We start from the raw sequence: 7599 nt of genomic DNA, 5'->3' as shown, positions 1-7599 counted from the left end.
CCTAGGACTCTATAGAAACGCTCCTTCCGCAACCTAATTATACTTAATCTCGACCATTACTCTAACCATTGGGAGCTCATGCTTGAACTTGAGCTTCTTTAATACAGTTTTCCTTCACTTTCTCCTCCCCCCTTCCCCTCCCCCATGCCTCCTCTTTGGTGGTGTGGGTGAGAGGGGAGGGGGTTGAGCTCATGCCTGGACAGGTAGGGGAGTAGCTCGACCCCGGACAAGGGTTCTACTCCTATGCTCTTCCGCTTCCTCTCCCATTCCCCCTTTTCTTTCTTTTTTTCCCCTCTCCTTCCCCATACCTCTTTGGATGTGTGTGGTCGGTTGGTTTGGTGGAGCATGCGGCTTGACAGGTGGGGGGAGTGGCTCGACCCTGGACAAGGGTTCTACTCCTTTGCTCTTCCTCTCCTTCTTCATCACCACAGCCATTTCTTCCCCCCCCCCCCCCCTTTCATTTTAAGGTCTACCATCGCTTTTACGTCCATTAACTCTAGCTAGAGTCCTTCACCTAAAACAATATTTTTAGTATGTCGACTTTGAAATCTGACCCTAGCCCTGAAAAAAGTTGGTAATTCTAGCCCGGAACCTACCTTCAGAACCCGGAACTTGACCTTAACCCTGGTCTTTAAACCTAGCCCCAATAATATAACCTCCGAAAAAAGATCCCTAACCTATGAAATACGAATACAAAAAACGATCCCTAAAACTCACCAGAAACTCAACCCCCGAAAAATAAAAACAAGAATGTTTTTTATTTAATAAACCTCAACCTTAATCCAATTCCAACCCTGGAATCTCTCATCTATAGACTTGAAATCGAACCCTTACCCTTTAAACTTATTTATCCATCTTTTGAATATATTATTATTTAAAAAAAATCTAAAAATAAAAAATAATTTGTTTATTCCTCTATTACCCCTTTATTTCCTATTCCGTTACTAATTTGTATCCTCAAAATAACCCGTTCATATAATAATTTTTTCATCCTTTAACATTTTATATTTATATCTTTATATTTTCGTAGGACTTTCGTCAATTTAGAATGTCCGTTATAACTAAAACATTAATAAATATAGATACTTATACTAATCCACAAAAACCCTGCCACTGCTCCTTTAAGAAAGACGCTTATTTCCTGGTTTCAGCTACGACCAATCAAATCGATACTCACATTATTTCCCGGGGTTCAAGTTGGCAAAATAGAGGCACCGTGACTCTAAGTCTCATCATAAAGAAAGGGAAGCCTCGCCCAGCCTCACCTAAACCCACCGGATGGCGGGGATCTATTCTTTGGTGAGTATCCTCGCATTACACAGACTTTCTGAGGTTGTGCGGTGTATGGAACGCAGAAAGCGCTGACACAAGTCATAACAAATGGTCGTGCGGTGTATGGGACGTTTGTATGACAGATCTCCTGGGGCTGTGCGCGGTATGGAGCACAGGAGATCGTGAAGACCCACGAGTCTTTCCCTCCAGCAGGGAAACTTAACCGGGGAGCGTTGCTTGGCGCGGCTGCTCCGGAGCGGTTTCCCTGTCGGGCTGCGGAGGGAGCGGTCTGGTGGAGCGGGAGAAGCGACGTTCTGTCGCAGCGGACCCCGTCTCCTTTACCCTGAGGCTTTCCGGGGGGCATTGCCTGGCGGGGCTGGCCCGGTTTGCCAACACGGGACGGACAGCTCCTTGCGGCGGGAGAGAGCGGTCTGGCGGGGCGGGAGAGGCGGCGCGCGGTCGCCGCTGACTCCCGTCTCTTTGCCCTGAAGCGCTCCGGGAGGCACCGCTTAGCGGAGCTGGCCCGGTGCGTGGACAGAGGGACAGACGGCTCCTCTCGGTGCGGGAGAGCGTACCGGTGGAGCGGAGGAGGCGGCGCTGTGCCGGCGCTGGCCTCTGCTCCTTTACCCCGAGGCGCTCCGGCGGGCACCGCTCGGCGGGCCTGGCCTGGAGCGCTGACACGGGACGGATGGCTCTCACGTGGAGGGGATGCGGACTGGGGGGGCGGAGGAGGCGGCGCTGTGCCGGCGCTGGCCTCTGCTCCTTTACCCTGAGGCGCTCCGGTGTGCACCGCCTGGCGGGGCTGGCCCGGTGCGCTGACAAGGGACAGTCCGCTCCTCTCGATAGCCCGTGGAGGAGGATAGACACCGAGCTACGAGCGGGGGTTTGGGGCTCTGCGCGGCAGGCACTGACTGCCGTGTTGGACCCTAAACTGCTGTCCACCAGGGAGGCACTGTTCGCAGAGCTGGCCCTGAGTGACACAGCACCGCTCCGGGCTATGGGTCTACGGGGGTCAGGGCCCCCCCTCCCTCCCCCCACACATTTTCAAGACAAGAGACGACCTACAGCAGCGCCCTTATTAGACCCTGGCTGGGATACCTAGCGGTGTGAACGAACAGCCGGTGGATTGAGGAGGGCGGTAAGTATACAGCCCCCCAGGTTCCGACTATAGGACAGCACTATGGGTGTGGCGGTCCAGGGCATCAGGACCTTAAATGTAGCCCAATTTTCTATGGGGCTTAGCCCCGCCCATGCAACAGCACATATGCATTACGCACGCTTTTAATCTGACTCTACAAAACCCCTTTAAACCTTCTAAAAAATGTTATCCCCTGGTCCAATAAGGGCTCAGGCCGTGGATAATTCACAATTTATTTATTTTTTCCCCAAAGATGGACATGGTTACTTTGGGTCACCTGAGGAGCCCTTTCTTTTGGGGATTCTCCCCAACATTGAGGGCCCCTCCAAACCAGGGATTTAACTGGAAGGCAACGTTCAACCGGGGCTGGTCCAGTGAACCTTGGAGGTCTTTTGTTGGGAGCATTCTTTGGGATGGGAGAAGCAATGTTCAGACATGGCTAGGCTCTCATTCCCTCTACCTGACCGAAATCCGGAAGGCAATGCTTTGTCATGGCTGGTCTGGACCTAGGAAAGGAAGGAGTGCTTTCACTTGGACCGATGGAGGCCCTCACAAGACTCCAGAATAAACTATGCTTCCCGTCATAAATTATAAGTCCCTCAATCAAATCCCAAATCTACATAAACCCATCCCAGCTTCCCTAACTCCCTATAACTCCCGCCTTTTAGATAGATTCTCCGTTAATTTCGTTGTAAAATCCTAAGAAATCTCCAATATTAGACGATTGTTTCTCAAACCAAAAACTCGTTAGAAATAAGAAAAGACTCTCAGAAACCAGAATAATCATTTATGTACACTTAAAAATTGGAACAAAAATTCAGTATTTTCTTACAATTTATTACCTACCGTTTTATATGGAATTAAAACTTTGAAATCTCGATTACCTAAACCACTTACCTCACTTACAACTAAACTCTGGCTCAACTTAAATCTTGTTCTCATAAATTAATTACTTACCTTTTTCTCCTTCACTCACCGTTACTTTAATAAATTTAAAAAGACACACCACGGGACTTGATCATTCCCGTTGGGGCCGTCCTTGGATGAGGGTGTATAGTGGTAATGGCCGAAACACCCTGTGATTCCAAGGTACACTACTGAAGATGTGTCAAATTATAATTTCGGGATAATTCAATATAAAGACATTTTAGAACAGAAAAAAATAAGCTTAACATTTTCTCCATAAAACACATTCCAAAAACCGCTAATAATATCCAAAAACGTTTTAAAAACCTCGTACATAACTTTTAATTTCTGAAAAACCTAACCCTAACCCTATGGCCGAAACACTCGATGACACCAAGGTCTTCTACTGATGTGTCTCAAATTTAGACTCTAAACAAAGAACCTATCCTACAAACCTTCACTTAAACCCAATTACCGAGGACTAACACTAAACTATCACTCATTTCAACCACAACTTAAAGAATCCTAACCCAAACACTTGCTCTTAACCTAATATTAGTGGCCTATGCCTAAACTTAAACCTAGGACTCTAAAGCAGCACTCATTTCAACCACATCTGCTGTAATCCTAACCCAAGCTCTTACCCTAAACCTAATATTAGGGGCCTATGCCTAAACTTAAACCTAGGACTCTAAACCTAATATTAGGGGCCTATGCCTAAACTTAAACCTAGGACTCTAAAGCAGCACTCATTTCAACCACATCTGCTGTAATCCTAACCCAAGCTCTTACCCTAAACCTAATATTAGTGGCCTATGCCTAAACTTAAACCTAGGACTCTAAACCTAATATTAGTGGCCTATGCCTAAACTTAAACCTAGGACTCTAAAGCAGCACTCATTTCAACCACATCTGCTGTAATCCTAACCCAAGCTCTTACCCTAAACCTAATATTAGGGGCCTATGCCTAAACCTAAACCTAGGACTCTAAAGCAGCACTCATTTCAACCACATCTGCTGTAATCCTAACCCAAGCTCTTACCCTAAACCTAATATTAGGGGCCTATGCCTAAACTTAAACCTAGGACTCTAAAGCAGCACTCATTTCAACCACATCTGCTATAATCCTAACCCAAGCTCTTACCCTAAACCTAATATTAGGGGCCTATGCCTAAACTTAAACCTAGGACTCTAAAGCAGCACTCATTTCAACCACATCTGCTGTAATCCTAACCCAAGCTCTTACCCTAAACCTAATATTAGTGGCCTATGCCTAAACTTAAACCTAGGACTCTAAACCTAATATTAGTGGCCTATGCCTAAACTTAAACCTAGGACTCTAAAGCAGCACTCATTTCAACCACATCTGCTGTAATCCTAACCCAAGCTCTTACCCTAAACCTAATATTAGTGGCCTATGCCTAAACTTAAACCTAGGACTCTAAAGCAGGACTCATTTCAACCACATCTGCTGTAATCCTAACCCAAGCTCTTACCCTAAACCTAATATTAGTGGCCTATGCCTAAACTTAAACCTAGGACTCTAAAGCAGGACTCATTTTAATCACATTTGCTGTAATCCTAATCCAAGCTCTTACCCTAAAACCTAATATTAGTGGCTTATGCCTAAACTTAAGCCTAGGACTCTATAGAAGCGCTCCTTCCGCAACTTAAATATACTTAATCTCGACCATTATTCTAACCATTGGGAGCTCATGCTTGAACTTGAGCCTCTTTAATACAGTTTTTCTTCACTTTCTCCTCCCCCCTTCCCCTCCCCCATGCCTCCTCTTTGGTGGTGTGGGTGAGAGGGGAAGGGGTTGAGCTCATGCCTGGACAGGTAGGGGAGTAGCTCGACCCCGGACAAGGGTTCTACTCCTATGCTCTTCCGCTTCCTCCCCCATTCCCTCTTTTTTTCCCCTCTCCTTCCCCATACCTCTTCTTTGGATGTGTGTGGTTGGTTGGTTTGGTGGAGCATGCGGCTCGACAGGTGGGGGGAGTGGCTCGACCCTGGACAAGGGTTCTACTCCTTTGCTCTTCCTCTCCATCTTCATCACCACAGCCATTTCTTGGGAGTAGCTCGACCCCGGATAAGGGTTCTACTCCTATGCTCTTCCGCTTCCTCCCCCATTCCCTCTTTTTTTCTTTATTTCCCCTCTCCTTCCCCATACCTCTTCTTTGGATGTGTGTGGTTGGTTGGTTAGGTGGAGCATGCGGCTCGACAGGTGGGGGGAGTGGCTCGACCCTGGACAAGGGTTCTACTCCTTTGCTCTTCCTCTCCATCTTCATCACCACAGCCATTTCTTGGGAGTAGCTCGACCCCGGATAAGGGTTCTACTCCTATGCTCTTCCGCTTCCTCCCCCATTCCCTCTTTTTTTCTTTATTTCCCCTCTCCTTCCCCATACCTCTTCTTTGGATGTGTGTGGTTGGTTGGTTTGGTGGAGCATGCGGCTCGACAGGTGGGGGGAGTGGCTCGACCCTGGACAAGGGTTCTACTCCTTTGCTCTTCCTCTCCATCTTCATCACCACAGCCATTTCTTGGGAGTAGCTCGACCCCGGATAAGGATTCTACTCCTATGCCCTTCCGCTTCCTCCCCCATTCCCTCTTTTTTTCTTTATTTCCCCTCTCCTTCCCCATACCTCTTCTTTGGATGTGTGTGGTTGGTTGGTTTGGTGGAGCATGCGGCTCGACAGGTGGGGGGAGTGGCTCGACCCTGGACAAGGGTTCTACTCCTTTGCTCTTCCTCTCCATCTTCATCACCACAGCCATTTCTTGGGAGTAGCTCGACCCCGGATAAGGGTTCTACTCCTATGCTCTTCCGCTTCCTCCCCCATTCCCTCTTTTTTTCCCCTCTCCTTCCCCATACCTCTTCTTTGGATGTGTGTGGTTGGTTGGTTTGGTGGAGCATGCGGCTCGACAGGTGGGGGGAGTGGCTCGACCCTGGACAAGGGTTCTACTCCTTTGCTCTTCCTCTCCATCTTCATCACCACAGCCATTTCTTGGGAGTAGCTCGACCCCGGATAAGGGTTCTACTCCTATGCTCTTCCGCTTCCTCCCCCATTCCCTCTTTTTTTCTTTATTTCCCCTCTCCTTCCCCATACCTCTTCTTTGGATGTGTGTGGTTGGTTGGTTTGGTGGAGCATGCGGCTCGACAGGTGGGGGGAGTGGCTCGACCCCGGACAAGGGTTCTACTCCTTTGCTCTTCCTCTCCTTCTTCATCACCACAGCCATTTCTTCCCCCTTTCATTTTAAGGTCTATCGTCGCTTTTACGTCCATTAATACAATATTTTTAGTATGACAACTTTAAGCGCCACTGGAATGGGGAAACTCAGCGACGTGCGTGGGCCCGTGCATTGCCTTTGACTCTCCTTAACTGTTTAATTCATCAAGGAATGAACAGGGAGGGTCATCGTGATAATTTTCTAACCCTAACTAGCCAGCTGCCTCCGGATAAGCGGGTTTCCTTCATGAATCCAGGAGCACTATTAAAATGTCACTATTGAAATATTGCTACTATTCGCATTTAACTTTACACTAAGACTCTAACTCACCACTCATTTCAACCACGTCTTAAAGAATCCTAACCCAAACACTTGCCCTAAACTGAACATAATATTAGGGGCCTATGCCTCAACTTAAACCTAGGACTCTAAAGCAGGACTCATTTTAATCACATCTGCTGTAATCCTAACCCAAGCTCTTACCCTAAACCTAATATTAGTGGCTTATGCCTAAACTTAAGCCTAGGACTCTATAGAAACGCTCCTTCCGCAACCTAATTATACTTAATCTCGACCATTACTCTAACCATTGGGAGCTCATGCTTGAACTTGAGCTTCTTTAATACAGTTTTCCTTCACTTTCTCCTCCCCCCTTCCCCTCCCCCATGCCTCCTCTTTGGTGGTGTGGGTGAGAGGGGAGGGGGTTGAGCTCATGCCTGGACAGGTAGGGGAGTAGCTCGACCCCGGACAAGGGTTCTACTCCTATGCTCTTCCGCTTCCTCTCCCATTCCCCCTTTTCTTTCTTTTTTTCCCCTCTCCTTCCCCATACCTCTTTGGATGTGTGTGGTCGGTTGGTTTGGTGGAGCATGCGGCTTGACAGGTGGGGGGAGTGGCTCGACCCTGGACAAGGGTTCTACTCCTTTGCTCTTCCTCTCCTTCTTCATCACCACAGCCATTTCTTCCCCCCCCCCCCCCCTTTCATTTTAAGGTCTACCATCGCTTTTACGTCCATTAACTCTAGCTAGAGTCCTTCACCTAAAACAATATTTTTAGTATGTC

The sequence above is a fragment of the Gobius niger genome (genome assembly GCF_951799975.1).
Source record: "Gobius niger genome assembly, chromosome: 19".
NCBI classification, from domain to species: Eukaryota; Metazoa; Chordata; class Actinopteri; order Gobiiformes; family Gobiidae; genus Gobius; species Gobius niger.
This window is presented reverse-complemented; position numbering follows the sequence as displayed.